This window comes from Atheta coriaria, unplaced genomic scaffold (genome assembly GCF_025399875.1).
Source record: "Atheta coriaria isolate IRGN ID8LTWV9N9 unplaced genomic scaffold, Caltech_Dcor_3.1 hic_scaffold_6_pilon, whole genome shotgun sequence".
NCBI lineage: Eukaryota > Metazoa > Arthropoda > Insecta > Coleoptera > Staphylinidae > Dalotia > Dalotia coriaria.
Window position 1 is genome coordinate 1606561 of NW_027045448.1, and position 25870 is coordinate 1632430.

Sequence of the window (25870 nt, forward strand, 5' to 3'; positions counted from 1 at the left end):
TCTGTAATGAGTTACCTCGTTATTTGCCTTAATAAAATACCACTTTTTGTCGAAGCCGCTCATCCGATCCACGCTCGAATATCATTCATTAATGCATTCATTCATTCACCATTTCATTCCTACGAGCGCATGCTGCATTCATTCACAATTCGCGTGGTCATTTTCAGTTTTAACAACACTTTTAATTTATAGCTGCGTAATAAGTCACGTTGGGAGACGACGCGCATGAAAGCTAGCAAAGTATCGTGTAAATGTGAATACAGGTACAGATGCCTTATACAATAATGTTAATTTGAATTACAATTTATTTGCTGATTGCAGTCATAGTCCGTGCCCGCGCAGGGGCACCGATGTATAATAAGCGCAATTATTTTATATAACCAAATCTAATTAGGCAAAACGCGACTTCCTCTCTCGCCTTCGTATCATCTGTCCGCATCTGCGTTATACAAAACGTTTGATCAGACAAACAACAACCTGTCCGGCTCGTCCGCCGATTGTCTTTATGCGCTTGCATAACGCGATTATTTAATAATAATAAAAGCAGCGTGCGCGAATTGTGACAACGTCGCGAAACAAAAACACACGAATCGGAAGGTTACCTATTCGCTGTGTGTCGTTTTCGACGTTAACATTGTTCGCCGCGTCGTTGTTTGCATTCTCTTCCATTTAAAATATTAGTAATTTGGAGCTGAGTTATCATTGCGTTCTGTCTCTCGTTTGTTTTGCGACTGCATGATGAATGCCGCGCGTGCGAGCATCACGAATACGGTTGACTAATGAATGCCGTTTGACAGATTAAATTTTTTTTGTTAATTTAATGAATATCAAACGAGAGACATGCAGGGCGATGATGATGGCTGAACAAAAAGAGGACGTCATCGGTTTTTGTATCGCCGCCGGGTCGCCAGTTCGCCAGCCGCTGAATTTGAATTATATAAACGGAACAAATCACTTTTTTTTCATGCGATGTTCATGCGCTTGCTCTTTGTACCATTCTCTTTGTGTGTGCGCACATTTATTAGATTAAGTATTCGGGCCGCGCCGATTTATATTCGTTGTGTTTCGTTAATTTTTTAATTCCATTTTTGTATTTCATCAAAATTTGCATTTGTTGAAAAGCTAATTTTATTAGGAAAATTGAATTATTGTCATCGAAAAATAATATCAAAAGTAACTTTTTTTTCATGATGTTGTCCTATATTTTAGGCTAAAATGTTTTTGTTTATTTTATAGTGGTAAATCACAATTCAACAAGAGATAATTTTCACTTTCCATCACACTTGTTGAGCGCCTGTGGAGCGCAAACACGTTCGGTGGGAGCTTTAACGGTTTCAACCACGTTTTAAACTATCGAGCTATATGTTTATATGTCGTGCATTCGTTGTTGTATAATAGTGAAAATGGCATTAAAACATTAAAACAATTATAACACTCTCGAGCACGCCGGTCGGCCGGCCGGCACGCAGCGACCGATGTGTGACGTGCCGGGGATTATAAAAACGTTTCGTCCTTTCCGCACATTTTATATATATCATAGTATAACTATAGTTTTATTTTTCAGAGCGTGTGTGCCCGGCAGCGGGCGAAAAGCGGCCGGATGATTGATGATAAAAATGACCGAAAACGTATTTTATATTTACATTTACAGAGGGAATTCTTTTAGCGCGGCGTGGTTGCAGTTGATTTTGTTATTGTTGCTGAAGGTGTGTGTGTGCATTGCCTGTGTTGGTGGCGGTTTGTGGGCGATGTCGTTTAGCGGGTTTTCACATCGACATTAAAGCAACATTAAAAAATAACACATTTTTTCTTGGTCGCTGCCGTTTTATTTTTTGTCCGCTGACTTTGTTCTAACGAAATGCGCAATTGTACGTTATGAACATCGCTTGCTTTTGTTTAAGTCAATATTTTCATTTAAAGAGACTCGAGGGAACAATAACCACATTTATTTTCTTTGCCTATCAAGGAAAATATCACTGTTTATGAATTTTAAATGGACTAACTTTCTGTACCCGTTATACATTATTGAGTTAATTCTAATGTCAAATTTAGATTCGGTCAATATCAGTATGATATATTACTAAATTAAATAATGTATATTTTTGACATTTTGAATTTTTTTACCTCGCCTCGCGTAATGTCGCTTTCTGACACCAGACGTCGCAATTTTATAAAGCCTGCACTGTGTTTATTGAATATTATGTACGGCTTGGCCGTCCGTATATAAAGTACCACTTTTTGTGCCTAAAAACAAAAAAAAGTTGAAAAATATATTTTTTGTATATTCTGGAGAACTGGATCAGTATTTTTGCTAGTTTTTTGATAGGTAGTTAATTATTTCTCATCAGCAAGTTTACATTGAAATACTGTATACGATAATACCGTTGACAACTATTACTTATATTAGGCAGTCGTGACATGTGTTGGGCGGAGAGGCGTATCCGTATTATGTGTACATTAAGCCAAACCAAATGACATGTTACCGAAAAAAGGAAATAATAACTCAATTTCGTTACAACGAGAAAACGCGATCGAACGCCGTGTTTGATTTTTTGGCCATTGTTCACATGTTCCTCGCTCGATCACGTTTGTTCAGCATTGAACATTCAAACAATCGGCATTCAATATTGAAGCCAACGTGAAATTTTTATAATAAAAAGCCTAAAACGAAAAGCGGAAGAAACGAACGAAAAACGAAAGTCATACATCATTCGTGTATAATTACGAATGTAACGAGTATAATTAATTCCTGTTCGTCGCGTATTTTTTTTACCAGTGGCCGATGCTGTCCAGTACATGCGTGGATGGCATATTTTCGGGAAAGAAATGCCCTCCGCTGTTCGTGGCGAGCGAGAAGAGGAGCGCGTTCGTATGGCGAAAGGATATTTATTATTTATTGTGCGGAGCTGCTGTCTGCTTTATTTAAATACATCAATGGCATGATTAATGATGGGGCACAATTAAAATCGGGTGGATGGAGTGCATGTACACTCGCACATTGCGCCAGGCGTTGTGTGCGTGTGCGAAGAAGAAGAGACGTCATGAAATGTTCGAGTACGCGGCGAACGGTACCAATTTATTCCGAATATATGTATATAATTCTTGTGTGACGTCGAGTACGCGGCCGTGATGTAAAGCTTTATTAATTGCCGTCGACAGACGGTGCAAACATCTTGTAATAAACACTCTCACCCTTGTTTACAATTTTTATGCGATATATTACGTTCATAAATCATCTATAAAATAAAATATAAATTGTAAAATAAATCGAGAGTAAGATTAAATTTGATCCCGTTCGGTGGTGGCGACCGATGGAATGTAATCGAACTAAATCACCGCTATTCGTGCGTCGTTAAAATGCTTTCGTTGTAATTGGACGTAATATATTTCCAATAAAATGAATAAAATATATATACATAGGTATATTGTTTTATCCGGGTGGCACGAGTCGCTGGCGCCGCTATCACGGCCCGATGTGTCATTAATAACTGTGCATAATTTATTATACGCGCTTGTACGCCACACGGTGGCGTCGCGTGCACGTACACACTCAGAGTACAAATTTATATTTATATATAATGCAATCGACAATGTGCAGCGTCCGTTTGGTGTAATATAATCAAACTTTAACATCTCATTAGGATTTGCGCAAAAATTATATTTGAACACATTAATTAATTAGCGAGCGTCGGCGCGCGACACATTGGTTACCGGTGTTATTTATTTGCGCAAATAAATAATAACTAATTAATTAAATTAAGCTGGGGATATTTTTCATTATTCGGTGGTGGACGACTAATTGATTTAATTTTTCAACAATTTTATGATTTATTATTTTACATTCAGTTTTTCAATATCATTCAACTATTTGAAGAGTGTGTTATAAATATCGAACTTAATTGACACTTGATTTATAAAAATATTTTTGTGTCAATTTTACTTGAGATGGGGAAAATATTATTTTAAATAGAAAAATGCTAATTTCTTCAAAAATCGTTTTATTTGTATTGATTTTTATTTATTTTTTGTCCGAATCAGATAAAAACCCGTCTAAATTGTAGAAAAATCTTTTAAAAGAGTTTTTCCTGTATTTACAACACCAATTACTTTTTTTAATAAGGTAATTGGGTGAATATCTGATTTTTATTTCCAGCTAATTATCGAGAAGTTTCAGAAATTTTTTTGTTCTTGATTATATGGCAAGTATTTGATACATCTGTAATTATAGTAGATAAATAAGTTGAGTATCAATTTTTAGTCATAATATGACTTTTATTGTTAATAATAAGTATGATGTAATGCACATTCATCTATAAACAATTTGGAATGTTATCGGAAAATACGCGTGCATAGACATGAAAGCGCAAGAATTCATTCCTCGACATAATTCATAACGCCTCGAATATTATTTAAATCGTGCATTATATGCATTACGTGCATCCATCCGAGGCGTCTCTCCGGTCTCCGCGTATTTCGTATCCTCGGCTCGCGCGCACATTCGTATATTCGTATAATACAACGGCAGTAATTAGAATAATGGTTTGATGTTTTTGAAATATGGTCGAATGTCGTGCCGGCGCGTTCGCTCGCTCGCTCTCGCGCACCCTCCGCCGCGACGACGACGAGAACTAGGTGGGACTTTGATTTATGGATGTTATTGATTTATATGAATAATACGCGTCCGTACAATACTATATGAATATATGAATATACACACGTGAGGATATGGATGCGTTCGCAGTGGATGGCGTAGCCAACAACCAGCGAAGCCAGGTATTGCCAGCCCTTTTCCCCCAACACAACACAGCACATAAAATATTATAATGTGTGTTAAGGATGAGGATGAATATGGAGGTGCGGATGAACCGGCCAACGCGCGCGGCCAATATTATTACTAGTTAGGTCATAACTGACCACGAAAGTCGAAAAGTCAAATTTATCGTTTTACGCGAGCCGGACAGGACGGCCTATCTACGCGTCGTTATAACACTTGCGAGAGGTATAAGCGGAGACGACGTATAAGTGGAACGCAGGAATTAGGGAATAAATCAACAAATAGGAATTTCAAATGTACGCTATTATTGTGTGCCTTGTTTCGTATGGATAATTTTAGTCTTCATAACGTATTGCAGGATAGGTGTAGGAAAAACAACAAAAACTTCTCAAGCAATTTAATTTATGATTTTCCTCCATGGGACCTAAGAAACACTAAATATTTATATATTGAAGAAAAGAAATTGGCCAAAATTGGTTTTGAAAACGCAGGAAATTTTATTAAATGTGTAGATTGGTGGAAAGTGAATATTCTTTCCTTTTATTTTTTTATCACCGAAACAATTGTATTAAAGCCAAAAATTTTCAAATGTCACAATAACACGAAAAACATGCGATATCTAAATTTGGTTGGGTAACTTTGTGGAACAGTCGCGTGTAAAGCTGCTCTTTGCGGGTGCGTTCGCGTGTTATCTGCCAGTTGGAAGAAGTGTTCGTCGATTCTCGAGTGCGCCGCTACTAATCATTTTGACACTTTTGCTCGCTGACACTCAGTGACACCACTTCTCGCAAGCAGCGCCCTTCTAGCTACCGCATTTCCATTCTTTCTATTTATTTTGACGTTTATATTCTTGTGACAGTAACATAGCACGAAAATTCGACGAAAATTTGAATTGCCCAATTTATATTAGGATAAAATAGCAGGAATATACGCATACTAATATTTTATGCCCTGGGAAGTATTTTACAAACTAATTTCGATGTCTTAATAGTGATATTGCGCTGGTACAAACATTAATAATACAAAATTATAGTTGGGTATTATTTATAGAATATATGACATGATACGAAATATCCAAATTATCTAGATTTATTCTTGTTAGACACATTAAAACTTGGAAATTATTATGTTCGTGGGGTCTGCGCCGAAATGGCAGTGCGATAGTGCGATGCGCGCCGAAATCAAGTTTTGGCAGTTTATTAAACCACGCACACGCGAGAGAGAGAGGCGAGATGTAACGAACAATGTGCATTATTTAGTTGCGCTCCGCTCCACGCAATTTAATGTATTTAATCGTAAAATATTGTAATTTATATGATAATATTATCATCGTAAATTGCATATTTTATGATCAATATTACGCCGGATAATAATGGAATATCGGCGGTGAATATTATGTAGTTTATAGTAATAAATTTGGATAATCTACTTTATATATCTATATATCGATATATTAATTTTGTGTCGAATATATTTGAATATTTGCGACCGCATCGGTTTGTTATCTCTATTTTCGAATGGGCATTTTGTCTGGTACTGTTCTGGTCCAAATCCGTTGGATATTGCGTCTCAATTTTTCGCTTGTGATGTAATTTATTTCTCAATTTATTTAAAGACGTAATGCATTTGAATATACAAACTTATTCATTTTGTTGTGACTATAATGGCAATCACGGTATTGTTCTACGAAAATTTAAATACAAAAAGTAAATTATATTTTTACCTGCTTGTCACAATAAATTAGAAAGTCACGCGAAGCGTCAGAAAAATACCCAAAACAATTGTCCACCGCATTTTTATGGAATACGAACAATAACTATAATGTAAGCGAACGCATACAGAGTGCGTGAATTAAACTTATTTATATGTTCGGCGGCAAGTTAATTATGCTCGACGAACTTTAATAAACTCTTAGGCCATTAAATTAAACATTTATTATGTTGCGCCGCGCTCCCGTTTTACGCGCATGCATTATGTGTGCGTTGTTAAAGTGTTTATCGTGTGCGTTTGTCGCCAGTTTTGCTTTGTTTTCGAAAAGAAAACAGGTGTGTACTTACGCCATCTGGAGGCAAGTAGCCAATAAATTAGATTAGTATATTGTCAAATTTTATCCAAACTTACGATAATTGTTTTATGAAATAGGGAAGAGATGATTGACTGATATAAGAAAAATTGTCAAATCCGATGCTGCTTTGTACCCTGTCGCTTGGTGTCTGATGACCGCAGCGACCAACTTGCGAACCACCAGAGGGACGTAGCGTTGTTTGTAATTTAATGCAAAATAATAATAAACAACGGTGTTAATTAACATAATCGCACGAATCGCGTTATTATATTTTGCAACGACGCCACCCCTGCCCCGCACCCGACACCCGCTTTGCGCCGCAGTTTGGTAATTATATGCATTGTGTAATTATTTATTACATTTGCATATTACCCTCCGATGGTGAGCGCTGACGCTGGGCCGGAGAGTCCTGCGCTAGACGACTCTTTTACAGTTGTCACCGTAAAATGCATCGCCGCGTGGACGAAACTGATTGCACTTGCAATTTAATTTCATTCGTACTCATGCCGACGGGTATCCGCTAATGTGGAGAATTCCAGCGAATTGACAAATAATAGACAACAAACGGATGATAAACGGATTGCCATCGTTGATTAATTTAGTGAAATTCTATCGCGGATAAAATTTTACGTCTAACTTGTGAATAATTAAAAATCGTTATAGAAATTCTATTTTTATTTGTTTTAAGTAGTAACCCAGTATAACATATTTGAGTATGTAGGTATTGTGCAAATAGAAATGAGCATGCATCGATCATCGATATTCGTATTATTATATTAAAATGAAATTGCAAATATAACAAACAACGCGATTTCATTACTCGGTCGAGTAACATCGAAATGAAATTATACTTAACATATAAATATTACATGCTGCTGCTCCTGGCGTACCCGGAAATCGTGGCGCATGCAGGCTTAATTAATTATTTAATTTATTTGTATGATCGCTTGCCGGTATTAAATTAAATTGCCGCCCCTTATTTGTATTTCATATTATTACCCACCTTCCCGCCCCATCGGAGAGCGAATAATAATATTTACAAATACACACTGGATGCGTGTACCGATCGGCTTCGACACGCTGTATTATTAATGTAATAACGAATGTTTATTTATATCCTAATGAATAGTTCGTTTCAGTGTGATTGCAAACATTTTATGCGCAAATCCTTTTCGTCCGATGCGATCCTGGTTTTCATTTCAATCGTATTTGGCTGTTCTCCGCTGGGATAATATTTCACATAATTCGATGTGATTTTAAATGTTATTTTTGCGGTGGTGGCGGGCGTGCTATTGCGAACGCGCACGCACAACGACTGAGGTAAACGATGATCTGTTTTATTTACACTTTATTGTCATGTAAATACGGATATTGTGCGCGCCGCAAAGTCCGAACGTCACGAAGCGTTCGCAACAAAAGAACGAAACAATGGGACGCGCGTTGTACGAATGACCCGCCGACTGAAAATGGCCCACTCACGCTTCGGCTCGCACGCGAATACACACAGGTGATGGATGTGTGTGCACGAATAATTTTCGAATGATTAAAACTAATTCAATCCGGGCGCGACTGACCGAATTTCAACTAATTTGCTAGAGTGGATTATATTTATGAACCCTTTTTACATTTGTATCCACTACTAGGATTGCTATGTTTGTGCTTGTGTTTATTACTGATTTATTTTCTTTTTATTTTAAGTTTCGATAGAAAATTGTTTTAAATTTAAATTTACAACTTTTTATTAGTTAAAATTTATGCTGGTAAATATTTGCTTGTTTCCTGTCTTATTTCTTTGTTAATTGTCGTTAACCACGAATCAATTTTTGATAAATTGCTATCGAATTTCGGTTTGTTTATAATTCATTTGTCATGACATTTTTTGGTCCTAAACATCGGCCGCCAGGGAATAATTTCCTTCAAAACTAATACAATTCGAATAGGTACGTCAATTTAGTAAAATTAATATTTGTATGTAGTTAATTCGCCATCAATATCAACATGAAAAAAGTTTGAAATATTAACGAGTCATACGAATATACCTATATATGAAGAAATTTCGGATTGATAGTACGGCCATAAGAGAACTAATAACTCTATGCCCCGCCGCCGACGCTGCCACAGGCCGGCTGGCATGAATTAGTGATGAGCGAAACTTTTTGTGTAATTCGAGTTTGTGTACGGGCGCGAGCGCGCGCGGGGTCAGCGAGTTGCGCTGCTTGCGGTCGATTAATTATTTATTACGTTGGTTATAGTATAATTAACTATAAACTTGTGGGTCATGTATTATTTCGATTGTTTCCTAGTTTCGGCCAGTAGTTGGTTTGCGATCATGTCGGTGTTTCTCTAGCTGCACGAAATAATACCATCCAGTTGTATATTTTTTCATTAATTATGCATATAATGAACAGGTTACTTACTTTTATACTTAATTATTAATGGAACGACAACAGAGGCATAGAGTTAAATCGTGAAAATTGTACGATTCGGAAACTATTTGTTTATAACCCTTCGGCGAATGTTCATACGATTTACGGCAATAAAAATTAAATTTTGTGCGGCCATAATGCGCTCGAATCGTGGCACGTTTTGCATTCAATTATATTGTATAAAATTTAATCGCGCCTCGCGCGAGCAATAAATGTAAACTAAAAATAATAACGCGACGGCGGCGCGTCCGCGGAAAATATAATATGCAAATGCGCGCGATTCCATTCAATTACCGCCCCGAAATGAATTTCCTCCCTGTGTGTCCCGACGGCGGGTGGTGTGTGTGTGTGTGTGGGTGAGATCGCCGCCGCGAGAGTCCGTCGCCGGTTGCAGTGCAATCGACAAACCGACCGACTGACACTCATTGTTGGCCGGTAATATTTTGATATTAATTGGGGGACGTGACAAATCGTAATTTTCACTCGCCCGCCAACAGCGTCGCACAACTCGATTACTTTTAACATAAAATATTTAAATTTATTAAATTTCGTTGGCGCGCGCAATGTTTAATTACGCGGCGTACGGTCGTTTCGTTTCAATTAAAATTATAAATAACAAATTGTGCGTTTTTACACATTTCGCGCGTCGCAAATGCGTTTAATGGCACGCCAAAAATTGGGTGGTAAATGGCGAAAAATTAACGGTGATATTAATTATTATTATCATTATGGGATTTTCGGCTTTTATCCGAATGCAAATTGCATCATTTGTATGAATAAATTTTTATTGCTCGAATTGTGTGGAACAGATTATAAATTTGCATATTTTATGACAGTTTCATTACACGTTTACAAATCAATAAATATACATGCATTTAAATCTAACAGATTTTTTGTGTGCATTGATAAAATCCTCCTTTCTGCGATGACTGCATAAAAGATGTAAATGATATAGACGTCCACTAAGTTATGCAGATTAATGCGGGCCGCACGAGGACGCGTCGCATTCTTTCGTCGCTCGCCAACCTCCTGCGAAGAGCTGTGCAAATCGCACGTATTTATTATTTGTCATCAACAATTAAACATATGCTCGTACATGCGTGGCGGCGCGCTCAGACGCGGGCACGGTATGCGTGGCATGCTTGTTTGTTCTTTGTAATTAACTTTCCGTTGACATAATAATGATATACGCAATGCTGCGCTGGGCTGCGGCGGCGTGGCGGCGGCGACGCAACTCTATTAGCATTCGACTTGCATATACGCTCGAGCGCGTAATCATAACCCCGCAATATAAATAATAAATATTGCACGGATGACGAAGATGGCGCTCTTTAATTTATCGTCCGCGCACGTGGAACGTCACTACGCTATTACTTACTTGCATTCCGATTACCTGCTTTTTTTCTTCAACCACATTACGAGTATTTATTAATGCATCTGGATTTCTAGATTATTACGATTAGCTTTCAATAGGATATACGTAATTTCTATGAATTGCGCAGAAATTTTTTTTCTGATTTAAAACGTTTTCAAAAATTTGTTGTTTCCTATTTATTTAATTTAAAATTAAATTACTTCATGGCGATTATTTTAATGCAATAATAAATTTTTCATTAAACTGTTAATTGTTAGCATCTCGTTAGCGCGAGACAAAATGTTACTGCATTGTTAAAATGTGTTTCATTAACGTTGTTTAAACGCGCCAGCGCCCAAAGTGTGTGAGAAACGGCCGGAGAGAATCATCAAGGGCGGGCTGGGCTCGAATATAATTATTTAGAGTAAGTCTAACATACATAGGCATGCATATAACATGTGTTTGTTGTTATAAAGCTGTTTACCTACTGCCAGAAGCACGTTGCCGCGCGCCCAGCAAGAAGGACGCGGGACGGCGGCGGGCGTGGAGTGCAAATTACTTCGCAACTAAATGATTATTGCATGCGAAGCGTTATTACTTATGAAAACGGGGGCGAGGAGTTCTCGCGCGCGCGCGAAATTCTCTCGTACGCGCCTACATTGTGCGCGATGTGGACGTGGTGGAGCCCGAAGCCTCAGAAGCATGGCGATGGTGCGGCGCAGAGTTCGGTTTCGCCGTCGACGTCTTTGGCATCGCGCTGCATTGCTTCGGCCCTTCGGTCGTCTTCACACCGAGCCGCCGCGGCGTTCCAGCGCGAACGTGCTCGGTTTGCCTTTGCTTTGCGACATTAAATATTTACGACGCTTACGAATTTATAACCCCCCGTGCGGCGCTGTATTAAAATTAATTATTTAATATTAAACTTGGTGTTTTTTGCTTGCGCTTTTCCTTCGTGTTTTCTTGCGTCGGTGGAAGGGAGTGGAGGATTGTGCGGTTGAGCCGTTTCTACGTTAGGTGGTAGGCCTTCGTTATATTGTATAGATTTTATGTCTAGGCGTAATAAAATCGCGGAATAATGCATCTTGCTTCTAATTGTATTCTGCCTTCACACTTTGCTATTTATCACTTTCAGGGAGGTGAAACATAGTCTTTTTAACGTAACCACTTCTTTAAAAAGAAAAAAGTGAATTATATAACGCATAAATAATTAAAACTTAATTTTTGACACTTATCATCTTTTTGCATCTTAATAATTTGAATATTTATATTTTAAATGTTGACAAAATCTAATCATTATTTCACTAATGTACCTAGTGATTGACAAAGTACACAGAGCAAATCGAATTGTTTGACCCGAAAATGGAAAATTGCAAACGTTTGTCCAAATATAAATCTCGATTCGCATGCAGTACTCTTTCAACCCCATACATCCGTTTGTGCGCATTCATAATTTTATATTTTGTCTCTCCATCAGTAAAGTTCGGACATTCGTAATTTGATTCAAGCTGGTCTCTCTCAAGTCGAAACAAAGTCAAAGAATACCAAAGTAATATAAATTGCTTTCGCCCTCAAATAAAAGCAGCGGACATAACATAAATGTAAACATGTGGCCTGCGCGGCTAACGAGCCGCTTCGTACACACTCACACCCGACGAAATAAAATGCACCAAGGGATGTGGTTGCTTGACTGTAAACGACAAGTCAGAATTTTAGGTTTTACAATGCTGGAAAGATTAGGGCAGTATGAGAGAGCCGCACGAGTATGCAACGTTGTAACTTAATAAAACGAAGAATTGAATTTCATCTGATGTCCGCCGGCGGCGTCCGCATCGCGATTTACGCGAATAACTTTATTTTTAATTCCAGGAAGAGCCGCACAGAGACTCACTAATAAAGCGACATATGCGGCGTTTACATTAAGCTTATATAATTATAAAATAAACCGGTGATGAGAGCCACGCTTGAAGCACTCTTTAATGCAGTGTCATGCTTGTGATTTTGTAATTTTGTAATTTTTAAATTAAGCGTGCATAAATACGCCGGCGGTTGCAAAAAAAAAACGCTTTTCCTCAAAAACTTCCAACTGCCAGCATCCAACGTTTATATGGAAATATGAAAAGTTGTGGGGGGAAAAGTGGGCATTCGTTGAAAGTTGTGGTGCCGAGGAAATTTCAACCCTTTTTTGAAGAGGCAGGCACCACAGCCGGACAGCTTCGTTGAGTCGCGCGCGGGCTTTTTCTGGCGCTCGGGCGCCGACGACTTATTTTATTATTTCATTTAGATAAAATCTAATTAAAACAACGGCGCGGAAAAGATTTTGTATAAAATTTAATTATAAAAGTACGCGGCGGCCGTTGGCGGTGGTGTGAGTGGTCCGCTGCATCCACCATCAACACTCTGAGCCCCCATTCCCTCGTTGGATGTCACACGGCGAAACAAACTACAGAAAGTTAGTTATTTTAACGTTTCGCTTTTATTCGCTTATCGCAATCAGACGGCTTTTAATATATGTCTGATGCTGGTGAATATGAAGCGATTTTTCTACGTAAAGCGTTTGTATGACATTTGAATTAAAGGATTATCACGTTAAATTCATTGTGCATTTATTATTTTTCTAGATTAAGACAAGTTTAAATTTATGTACTGTATGTTTAACACTTATAGATATAGAAATATTTATTTTTGTTGGCTACAATTTTGGTAGGCATACTTAATACTTATTATTGATTTTACTTTGGCTTTGCTTTAATCAAAATCATAAACTTGACACCGGTAAAAATTTATTATTAATATGTGTCTGAAATCAATTCCATTCCGGTCTTGCCCACGCCACATCGATTTCTGAAAAATACATTTTAAAAATAACACGAATGTTATCGGTTTATGTGTACATTTCTGCCAAGTTGTTGCAGAAAGAGACGAAAAAGGCGTGGAAGGAAAAAGTCGCTGGGAAAACACAAAGTATTGAAAACACGGCGTGGGCTTGAGCGCGAGCGGACGAAAACAGACAAACACACAACAAAACGGCGTCGCGTCGCGCTTCGAATACACACAACAGGGCGCAATCGACGACGCCGATGATGACGACGATGACTCCGATTCGTTTTTATCGTTAAGTGCACGCAATGAATAATTGATGGCGAATCCACTTCTCGGTATTGTTTTTCTAAATTAATAACTATATCGATTATAAAAGCGTGCGATATACGGGCGCGGCGACCGATGTGTTTGCTTTCTTTTTTACTTTTTAACCTTTTCTGTTATTCTCCCAACTCTCTACTTAACTTTCTTCGATTTTTGATAGGTATATGCCTATTATCTAAGTACTATCCTACTTTGGTAACAATTTTACCAGCTGGTTGAAAATGCAGGGTCCTGAAAAATCATGCGGTAAATCTAAATTTTCGGTGAGAAAGATATTTTTTTATGTTTTGAGAATTTATTTTCTATCGTAAAGAAACAACATCAAAACTAAATAGTTAACTTTCTGTGGTTGAAAGTTAACATTAACGTTAACAGTAATTTATAACCTTGGTTTAAAATTTTATCCCAACACTAAAATGAGTAGTATGTTCCATGAGTAAGGTGGTCGTTATATAAAATGTAATACTATTGTATATTGTATATTACTGCAGGGCTAGGGCGCATGGCGAAATTTAATTTACACTTTCCTTCATCGCGGCTCGACACAACGCGCCGCAGCTCTCTCTCACTATGTATGTAAATTTTAATTTGAAATTTTAATTCCGCGCGACGCGCCGCATTATTATTTTCTTATTTTAATATAAATCTCGAAACCAACGGCGAAAGTTGCGAAAATTGTTGCCGAGTTCAACAACGCTTTTCCGGATGAGAAAAAGGTGGCATAATATATAAAAAAAAACTTAGTGGTACGTCAGCGCATCACGAATGATGAGGGTGAGAGTCAGGGCTAGTAAGGCGCCATCTTACTTTTTGTTGGTCGTGCTGGATGCGGTGGTGGCTTTTTTTTACAAACATTCATCCTGTCCACGCTCAAGATTGCCCTCTCGTTGTCCTTTCAAACGGTCGTTTTATATGTATATTATATCAGGCGTATACAAAGCGTGGTGGAGTGGTGAAGAAGAAGACGAGGCGCAAAAACAAGCAGAAAAAGTTCTTAATTGTTTCGAAAGTTTGCCGGGTTGGGCCCGCGCGGCTGAGGATGTTGGTGTGTCGTGTGCGCAACTTTTATTAGAATCCGGGCCTCGGCCGATTGCGATTCGAGTTCATTCAAGTATTTTAAAGTTCATTTAGAAGGACTAACCAGATTTCCGGGCCTTATTAAATTTTATGTTATATTATTTTTACTTCCTTTATTATTTTGCTTTCTTGTCTTCTTTTTCTCTCTTTACACCAGCACTCATTCGCATTCAACTCCCTTATTTTTCATTGTTATTATTTGACATTTTCAATTGCTCGTTATTGTTTTCGGCGTAACATTTTTTTGTGTGTTTCCAGTTGAAAACTTTTTAATCGAAAAAATATCCTTGCACCTTATTTAAATTAACAAATGCTATAAAAAATTCGTGTATGCATATGCATCTTGCATTAACGTTTACAAAACGAATTTGAAGAAAATTGCGACGTGAATATTTAACGATGTGCCGCTTGCGCAATGTGAATGTTGTGTGTTTGTGATAAATAAAACAAATGCGATTGTATAAAATGCTACAAAATGCAAGGGTATGTCAGGCAAAGCGCTAGGCACATCAAAGGCGCGAAGGCAAACACCGAAATAAAAAGACATTGGTATGGGGTAGTAGACAAAGTCGTCGAAAAGAATCAACAGCACGAAAAACAAGAGGATTGTTCGCCGGCAAGCCAAAGACGGTTTTGTTTCCTGTTTTGCTGCGATTAAATTTTTATGCTGGTGCAATAGACAAATTGAACACGGAGTTCAACCCTCTACCCCTTTTAAAATATTTATTTTGTTTTTATTGAAAGGCTACAAAAATACTGAAAATTAATATTAGACGACTTCCTACGTGTATTTTAAAACCAGACAAATACAAATACAAAATTATGCTTCGTAATTATTAGTGGTATTTTATAAATATTTTTCATACGTTTTCACATGCTTGATTTCGTATAAACAAGACATCCGTTTTGCTGGTTGGCATTGAATGAAGGATTTATTAATTCATACTTCTTCATGAGGGAAAATTATAGTTTACGAAACGAATTGTTAAACTTAACATATTACGTTATTATATTCTAGTGTACGCCGTGGGTGAATCCAAAATTATGAATATGTAATTCACGTGTCAAGTACACACCAGTAAAGTGGAATTTATTAGGAGGCGCGAAATGTTATTTGTGTAAACCGCTGCGGTGGAGAAGGATTTGTATTATTCATAAATTCACGAGTTGAAAAAGCGATATTTCAGCGTGTAATATAATAATATCATAAAAGTAGCTTACAGACGGCGAAAGGTTTACGAAGAGACTAAAAAGCAAATATCTGTTTGCGTTTCGCGTATCCTGGGTTGAAACTGCGTTGAATTTACTATCACTTAGGAATATAATAAACTGACCCATTTTTTGCTTATAGTACTTATTATTGTGATGATAAGGTTCATTTCATTACCTTGTCTTTTATTTTGCTTTCCCCCATTCGAAATTTCTACTGTCGACACTAGTGCACGTCAGCATGCTGCCTGTTAAGCCCGAGCGGTTGTCGGCAGAAATAAAGCAAGGTGTATATGATATGTTAATTTGTTAAATGGCTTGTATAAATTATAGAAACACGCAATTAAAAACATCTCCGCCGTCTCAGGTCGATGCGCGGGTATAAACCGGGGTACCGTAAACGTGTAATTACCTTTTCTTTAAATGTGCACCGTCCTTTGCTATTGCCGTTATTATCATCGCATACTAACACACTGGCACATCAATGTTACTATTGTTTTTGCTCATTTCAGTTTGTACTATGCGATGTACGAAAGTTTAACTTGTTTCTATTGACTCTGGTTGTTTATTTTGTACGTGGTAACACTTTGTAGATCGTTCTTTCTTCCGCCGACGTGATGCAATAATATGGCATATATTTATTAATTGCGGTTAATAAGTGAGGGCTGCTATTATATCCTACGATGGATTGTTTACAACTTTAACGAAAACAATTAATTATATACGAACAAGTATTTACGTTAAACGTTCATAATGAATGGACTCCATACACCCACTTCTTTCCTGTTAGAAATGCGAGATTTCCGTAGTTTGTCGAATAATTTATTCAAATGTAAATATGAAGTAAGTCGCAGAAAAGTAAACAAAGGCTATTGATGTGATTTATACTTTCAGAAGTTCGAAATAGTTTGTGTAGATCTGTTAAATTGTATAATTTTTAACTTAATTCAAACACTGTCCCAAATGCGGATACAGGAAAACAGTTCAAAAGCAATGCCAGTCTATTATTTGTAGTATACACTAGTGACTACTAGGCCTAGAATACAGTGTACACTACCCGGGAATAGGTATTATGTGGTAGCCGCGATTTACACGAGTTTTCAAATAAACCACGTTAAAAGTGTATCTCTCGCATGGGGCGGCAACAAGCGTTACACAACCACGCCGCCAACACACACGGCCGTCTGGCGCGTCACTCTGCCGGTGTATTATTGTGCCGCGTGCATTTTCAACACGCGGTTGGCGCCGCGACCGTGGATAATGCGAATGCAACCGGTACACGCGGGGGCTGGCCGAGTGTTCGTTTTAAACGGCCAGCTGAAAGCCTCTGGGCGCCAGTTTGCACCGGTCGAGCATGTCAATTACCACCCGCCGCCGCCAACACACGTGACGCGCGCCCGCGACGAGTTGACAAAATGATGCATCTTTGGGTTTTCCATGCAGCCGCACTGTTTCGATGAAAAACAAATGTTTTCCCATGCAATCGATAGCTGATAATCACGTATTAGTGGCTTAATGCAACCTACATTACGCAGGATTCACGTAGACTAGACCACCAGTCGCACACCCAGGCACTACTGTTGCCTAATATTGAGTAATGACATTTCTTTATTTGTTTCTTTTGTTTTGAGCAGACTTTGCGTGAGTTTTATGTGTTGCATTTTTTTGTTGTCCTGTGACTGACGGGATTAACAATTACGTGCGCTGCGTGCTTCGGTGATAATCACCTATCAGCAGGCGGCTAGGTGTACGAAGGACGCCGTGATGAATTTAATGTTTGTTGTCATGTAAAACAAAGTCACGGGAATGGTTGTTGCGTAATTATTTCACATTTTCCACGCGACTTTTACATTTTGATACATTTATCATTCGATCCTTCAAAGGACACCTACACGCCATAGTAAATATTAATCTATTAATACGAATTTAATTAAACTAAGCTGTTGAGAAGTTTATGGCTAATCAACTCCCACAACTGCCACCAAAAGGCAAATAATTACACTACGTTAAGAATTTGCACGCTCCGTTGACCACGTTTGCCATTAAATATATCTTATTATTTTCAAAGGTTTTAACTGCACGTATTTCTGCTCGAAAACGTTGATAAACATGCAAATGGAGCAACAAAGTTTACTATTCCTGGATGTGCAATAATTCTAAGACAGCGTGATGCAGCCGGCGGTGTGGCCTCCTTGTTCTTTATTACTTTATTGCTATTCTTATTGAAATTCCTCTTCCGGTGTGCGTCCGATGCGCTGTTATGCTAATTCCGGCCCACAATTCAGCTCTGCAATCCGCACTTTGCATCTGATATATTTATAATACGTTAATAATATAAATTGTTTTATAAAATGTTACGACGCGCCGTGTTGAATGTAAACGAAGAGAAGTCCATTGTTTTCCACTTCGCAGCATCATAAATAGCCACAATAGCCACCTACGCTTATGTTGCCGTTACACAATTTTACGAGTGAGCGTTTGCACTAAATTAAATGAGTAAAAAGTACTATAAAATTAAATGTGGATTATTGAGGTGTTTCCTCTTTAAAATATTCATTCGGTGAATAATTTGAGCTTTAAACTGCAGCCGTGTAAATGTCCAAATGTAAAAATTTAAGACGCTTGTAAGATGCTAAGTTTACTTAACGTACAACTAAGGTGAAAAACGTGGAATAATAAAAGGTCAATAAAATAAATTTTCATATGCGAACAAGCTTCGATGTGGACTTTTTCCTCGTTGTTGGGGAAGGCTTGCAAGTAATAAATATGCCGATATCACGTTCTGCTAGTACCGCGCATAGTTACAATTTACATTTACAAGTATTGCATGCTAAGTTAGACGGTGGACAGAAGTTACAGTTTGGAAAATTTTACAGTTTATCCTTTTTAAGCTCGAGCTCAAAAGTTTAAGTCATCGATTATGTGTTAACTATATTTTTATATGGTAATTGTATTTCGTTTATGCAGTGTTTAAATTGCATGTTTTCGACCCATGAGGTGACGCAAAGTAAAGCAAGTTTGCGTTTGTTGTAAAATTTGACAAATGCGGTTATAATTATTATAAAAATACAATTTTTTCTACTTCCACCTATAAAGCGCCAGTTTTTCCACGGTCTTTAGACACAAAAAGTGGTACTTTATATACGGACGGCCAAGCCGTACGTAATATTCATTATTTCATTTCTAAAATCCTTTTTGGAAAAGTAATTTGGTTAATAATTTTGCATCGTTTGTAATTTGCATAATGACGCTTTGTTGGTTTGTTTCGCGTAAACATTATTCGATATCATCACTCAATGAAGGAATGTGAATTTGATTCATCGTCCATCTCCATCGTACTTCATACACCAACTCACATTTTCTTAGAAATAGCAGAAAAACGCGAACGGAGTGAGGATTCGAATGCGGAACTTTCATAAATATGTAACACAGTAAAACATGCTTGTTTTAATTATTTTCGCTCTCGCCGCGGGCGGGCGGCAGCAACCGACTCTCCGCTTGCTTTTTTTGACGATTCATCATTATTTTATTGTTCATTGTATATGAAATTTGTTTTTTTAAGTTACTTATTGTTACACAACGGCGGTAAAAGTTGGCGTACGTGTGTACAGTGTCGGTGATGTAGTTAGTAATTTCCGGCATGTTTTGATATCATCTGCTGGATGACTTGAATTGTTTTACTTCTCGTTTTGCATTCGGCCTTTCGGCTTGCAATTACAATAATAAAACAAAATTGCGAAAGAGATGCGAATACCTACAATTTACGAAACAATACGAATTTATTCTTACCTAATATAATTTCAATTGCTACTCCCTTGAGGGCGCTTCGGGGCGGGCAGAAATCTTTTCAAATATCGACGCTAACACGCAGGGATTAATGATCGAATGCAAAACATATTCGACTGAACAAACACGTGTTGTTTGCATGCGCATTACTCCTCTCTCGGACGGCTCGGTTGCGGGGCCAGTTATATTTACGTTAGAAGCGTCGCGACCGCGTCATCTGGTAGCTGTGTTTTGTTAATTGTCAATGATTAAGCGTCCACACATGCCGCTCTTCTCCGCCCGAAGCTACCGAAGCACTCGGCACTTGACTTGCCGCTGCGAGATGAGATGCACGCGCATTGCAGTAGCGCCGCCGCATGGCTATTCAAACTCGATTTCGTTGTGTGGTACACAACCGCCACGAGCACAATCAGAAGCAGAGATTGATTGTGTGCAGCGCGTTAGAACACGAGAACTCGGACGCGAATGCATGCTGGAGGAAAGCTCTCTCTTTGCTTCTCTCTCTCTTTAGGAGAGTTGCGGCATGCGCCACTCACGAGCCCGTTAATGGTGCTATTATAATAAATTAATATATTAGCCACGCATGCAGATGCAGATGTTTATAACTAATTATGTATGGAACATTGTGTTCGTTGTGTGAAGTGGCCACAAATGTAAGCGTGCGCAAACATTTATGTTCTGGAATTAAAAATTGTGTTAATTGGTTTGTAACTTTCATGAAGATATTTATACTTATTTAAGCTTTATTTATTATTTTACTAGTGATTTATTGTGGCAGCTTTGTGCACGTGCTGTTTTTAGTAATTCTTCGTGGAATTATTAACAATTTAATTTGTTCTATTGCTGTCATATGAGTCAACACATATGTGATTCTTGGACTATTTGAAGAGCCTGAAGTTAATCTATAATATAAAAATGAATCGCAAAATCTGTTGGTAAGCGCATAACTCAACAACCCTTAGACCAATTTGGCCAATTCTTTTTTTTAAATGTTCTTTAAAGTTCAAGGGTGGATTTTACGGCGAGAAAAATTCGAATTATTGCTGGAAAAACCCTAAAAACGGCACTTTTCTATAGGATAAAAATTGAATCCGAGATGGCACACTGAAGTGCATTATTAGCAATGCTTTTATATAATTAATTTTTTTCAAATAAAATTGCGAACTTTCTTGATCGAATTGACACAAACTATGTCTAGAACAAGAGAGTAAAAACAAATTATATTTTTATTAAATACTACCCTGACGAAGTCGCGGGCAAAAGGTAGTGTTAGATAAGAATGAAAAAAATAATTTGATTCTTAGACCTTTTGGATTTTATCTTTCTATGATTGTTGTGCTAATTTTAATTAGTAACTGAATTTTCAAAGCTTTTATTTCATCATTGCGTTTGCATCCTTGCCTCTTCATGTCATTGAATCTTTTATACGAACTCGACGATTTGCCTGAGTAAACAGTATCACAAAAAGTTATTTTTTAATTAAATAAGCTTATGCGCAATTTCAAATGAATTCCACAAAAGTGATGAGACTTTGCATGCGTAAAAAGCCGTTTTTGCAAAAAGCAACGAGTTCCTTGTTTAATTGTGGATCATATGCATTTCGTACGCATTAGCAATTGCGATTACATACAGACCAAATGCGGGCGCGCGCATAGATTCACCCGATGCCATTTATATAATTTTTTTCGCTCCTCTCACCACCTCCCTATCTACTACTAGCTGCTGTCTATGTGTGCAGTAACAGTAGGTTCACAGGCGATTATTTTTTGCGAGTGAAGGAGATTTTTTTGTACGTTTTCGTTTTGTTGGTGTAAAGTAGGGTTTGCCTCGGTGGCGCTGTGGTGGTAGTGGTGATGGTGGCGACGAGTGTGAGCTTTTCAAATATGCACTGAACACTGCACGTGCATCGCGGGGTTTTTCGTTTTGTTTTTCGCTACCAGTCCGTGCCCGCGTGTTATTTATTTCGTTTCCGCGTTTTTAATATTTGCAAAGTAAATCGGACTTTTAATTTAAAACAAACGCGAATCGTTTAGATTTATTTGCTACGAATGTAATTTTTTCCTAGGACGGTAGAACGCATGCATGTGCAGCGACGCGCTCTGCACGTACGTGATTTTATACACGCGATTTTTGCGGGAATGTGGATACATCACAACGTATCTGTGATGTATCCGTGAGTTTGTAAAAAAAAACACGTTGTGCGTCATAGGCAAAAGGTGGCGGTGCCGGGCAGGGGCACCGTCGCCGTTTACAAAGCAAATATGCAATATTTTTTTGATTAGTACAGCCATAGTAAAAGTTCAATATTTTTATATTTAAACGTCCATGTAATATATTTGCATATTTATTCATATTGTGTTTATTTACCAAAACGAAAATGAATGAAAGTTTGAAAATTAAATCATTTACAGAAAACCGCCTGATATTAAAACGTGGCCACATAAATTAAAACATTCTTTTATTATTATTTTTCATAATGATTTGTATTTTTCCACGTTCAGCTGGCATCTCATTTCGTTTCATTTTCTTCCTTGGCCTGCCGCTGACTGCTAGTCGTTCACGTTCGCACGCAGATTCAGCGAGATTACCGATTTAAATTAAAAGAAATTTAAATATAACCTGAAGGGAAAATCCCGGCGTTTCATTAAAATATACGTTTTTATTCTCTAATACATATATAATGCAATTTAAACTCGCATTTTTTGTGCCGCTCGTCGACGACTTTCTTTCTTGCCTTTTCTTCTAGTCAGGGTTGGCTGGAGAAGACTAAATTTGGGTTTTCGCTACTTATATCCAAAAACTTTACTAATTTTTTTTTATGAAAAATAAAAAAATTACATAGTTTTAGTTTGAATTAACCATGGAATGACGAAACTAAAATATTAGTTTATCATGACAAGTGATAGGTGTACTGATGGTAAAAAAAAGTTGTTCCTTACGCTGATTACGCATACACCAAAACAGAGCGAAAAAGAAAAAAGTCGAAAGAAAGGCGCCGAGGCGGGCGTAGACTCGACGTCGTCGTCAACGCTGAATTAACTTCGCGCTCCGCGCTCTCCGCACCGTGCGCGCAAAAGAATGTTTTAATTGCATTAAAATATTGTATATTTTTTTAATATAAACTCTTCGCCGAGGCGCACCGCGCGAAATGGAGTCGTGCGCGGAGATTTACGTCCGGACGGATTTTTCGTTCGTTGTTTCGTTTCGCCTTTGCTTCACGCAATTCATCTTCTTTCTCGCTCTCCTTAGTCTTGACTCGCCTTCTTAGCTGCTTTCGGCTAAGTGTTTACTTTACAGCGCGGAAAAACCGGCGAGCGACAAAAAAGGGATGTAAATTATGACATTTTTAATTTTCCACCACTAAACGCCGCCGCTTCGGCCGTTTTGCATTCACTCCCGGCGAGTGTGTGTGTTACGTTTTTATGGCGTTCAATGCACGACGGCGGCAAAAAGAGGCCGTTAGTTTTGAAATTAAAATATACATCATTCCATTCGCGCGCACGTCGCGTGGTCTTAAAATTGCCTTAAAAACAAGCTAGAAATCGAAACAAACTGCGTCTTTCAAAGCAACCCCCGGCGAATACGGTTTTTGCGTGCGGTGGGCACGCTTTTACAATAATTCGGGGGGCGCAGCGGAATTTATTTCCTGCTGGAGAGAACCAGTTAACCGCGTGTTTTCGTCGCCGACTGGTAAATGCAAGCGAAGAAAAGCAATGCCATTAGCAGAGCGACGCGCATTTTAACTTTAAGTTAAAACATGCAAAAATAAAAATATTGCACTTACACGCGCCGCTATGGTGGCGGTAAAATCTATGCTTTGGGTTGTCGCTGTGGTTTACCATTCGGTCACAAAGTCGAAAAGTTTTCGCCGTTTTTGTATTATTTATAGGCGTGAACGCTTTTGAGAACACTTTGGTTTGCGGGCGAATTTTTGTTATTGTTTTTTACTCGAAAAGTGTACATTTCGGCGGCGGGTCTTATTCTAACGAGCAAATTTATTGGCTGCCGCTTTGTGAAATTTCCCGCCTCTCACCGCCGCCAGGCGTCGAAATGCTTTGTTTGTTTTGCGTCGCTCGTAGTGGTGTGTTGCGAATGTGTTTTTTCTAAATTAACCGGCTTGTAGAATTTACGAGTGGGATTACCGGCCGAAACCAATAATGGTGCCCGAGTGAAATACAGCCGTACTTTTTAAACATTACATTATTCATCATATTTATGAATGTGCAATGTGGGAGCGCGAACGCGGAGTGTTTAAGCGACGTCGCGGCGACACACCTGAGCTATTTTCACAGGTGTTTTATATCCGACATGCATTGCATGCTTAAGTATTCACTTTTTGATTTTTAAGAAATTTTTTACGTCATAAAAAGTTTTAATAATAAAAGTTGGTTTGGGATGCGCGTAAAAACACTCTGTGTATTGAATTAAAATTTTAGCAAACAAACAATATCGAACATTTTTTGACGCAAAACAAACACTTACATTAAGGCTATTCACTTTTTATGGATTTTTTCCAAGTCGAGGACACGGGACAGTCACGTTGTGTGCGCTGGAAAAATTATTGTTTGCATAATTCACGAGTTTTAATTAAAAGAAAATACTAGCTTCGGTGTCATACGCGAGATTTATTATTGCGATTCAATTGTAGCCGCACGTACGAGCCGGCCAGGATGCCCCGTCCAGGACATCGAATACTTTTTCCTTGCCGCAGTATCACCGGGGTTGAACTAATAAAAATGTAATATTATTACATTGTTTTCGTATGCATTTGCGAGCGCGCACGTTATAAAATACGCCGCGGAAAGAAATCCGCGAATCCAATATACGCGCGCTGTGCGACGAGCAGTTAATGTCATTGCTGGTTATTTTAAGAGGTATATTCGTGTTTTATTAAATCGAACCACAAAAGGGGAACGTCGACGCGGCTCTGAGAACACTCGAGCAAAAACGTCGCATATTTGATTGCGCTGCATACTCTAAATGTGTGCGTTTTAATTTCAGACTCGGCGACAACCTCAAGCCCACCACCTCCACTCATTCCAACGACGGATACGCAGGAATCACGATAGGAATCTGACCGGATTTCGAGAAGGATTGAGCGTTTGTATCGCTACGGGTGTCTGCATGCGGTGACTTATAGCCAATGAATAATTTAACGTAAGGTAAGTTATAACTATCCATTTGAGACATTTCGTTGATTTTTTGGCGATGATCACACAACCATTTTCACATCCGGTCCATTAGTCTCCGAAAGTGATTTCGAATCCTGCGCGTTTCTGCGGAGAGCTAGTTAGCGCGGCGCCAAAAAGCAAAGAAGTGCAAATCACTTCTCCCGTTCTTCTACCGCGCGCACCCCGCCGAAAAGCTCAAAACAAAGCTTGCAAACTTTTTAAATGCTAGTCGACAGAAAACAAACTGCGCGCCCGAACTTTGCACATAAAGAATGCGCGCACCACCCTCGATGGTGTTTTTTGTACGCCAGCCGAAAATCACCGCCGCCGGATCGATGAAATTCATTTTTGTTATTAACGATTATAATATATTACTACAACGCGCCCCGGAAACACGTTAAGTTTTTCTTTAATTAATTTTCTTTCGTCTTCTCGCCTTCGCGCTGCTTGCGAACCGATTTTGCCGTTCGTATAATTCCCGCCAGTTTAATTTAATTAAAAACTTGCTGAACATTTCTCAATTAAAAAACAAAAAAATACTCGAATATCCGAGCAGTAGGGAATGGGTAAACTAAATTTTTAGCTGCCAGCAAGGAAAGATAGAAGTAAATGTCTGTTTTTATTAAAGTTGGCTTCAATTTTGATTTTTATTAAAATTTATTAATTTTACTTCGAAGAATGCTTTGCCAATAACTTACGCGTTCAATAATACAAATCAGTGTCGCATTATAAAGTTTTATTCTTATTTTCTATGATTTTTTATGCATTAACAAAATTATAGTTAGGTATCTCAGTTGCCTCTAGATGGTGCTGGCGGTGCTGGCAATCAGTAATGTTTACAGTCTTATGCCCAATTCCGAAACA

The 25870-nt window shown here is 38.2% G+C and overlaps 1 protein-coding gene across 2 annotated transcripts in view; it reads left to right on the top strand.

Moving 5' to 3' along the window:
• The window catches only part of LOC135793208 (protein bric-a-brac 1-like), a 203217-nt gene that overhangs the window by 34619 nt on the left and 142728 nt on the right, over positions 1-25870 (top strand). For both annotated transcript variants that reach the window (XM_065304067.1, XM_065304068.1), the window contains exon 4: positions 24837-24997. The gene's annotated coding sequence lies outside the window, so the exon portion shown is untranslated. The remainder of the gene's footprint in view (positions 1-24836; positions 24998-25870) is intronic.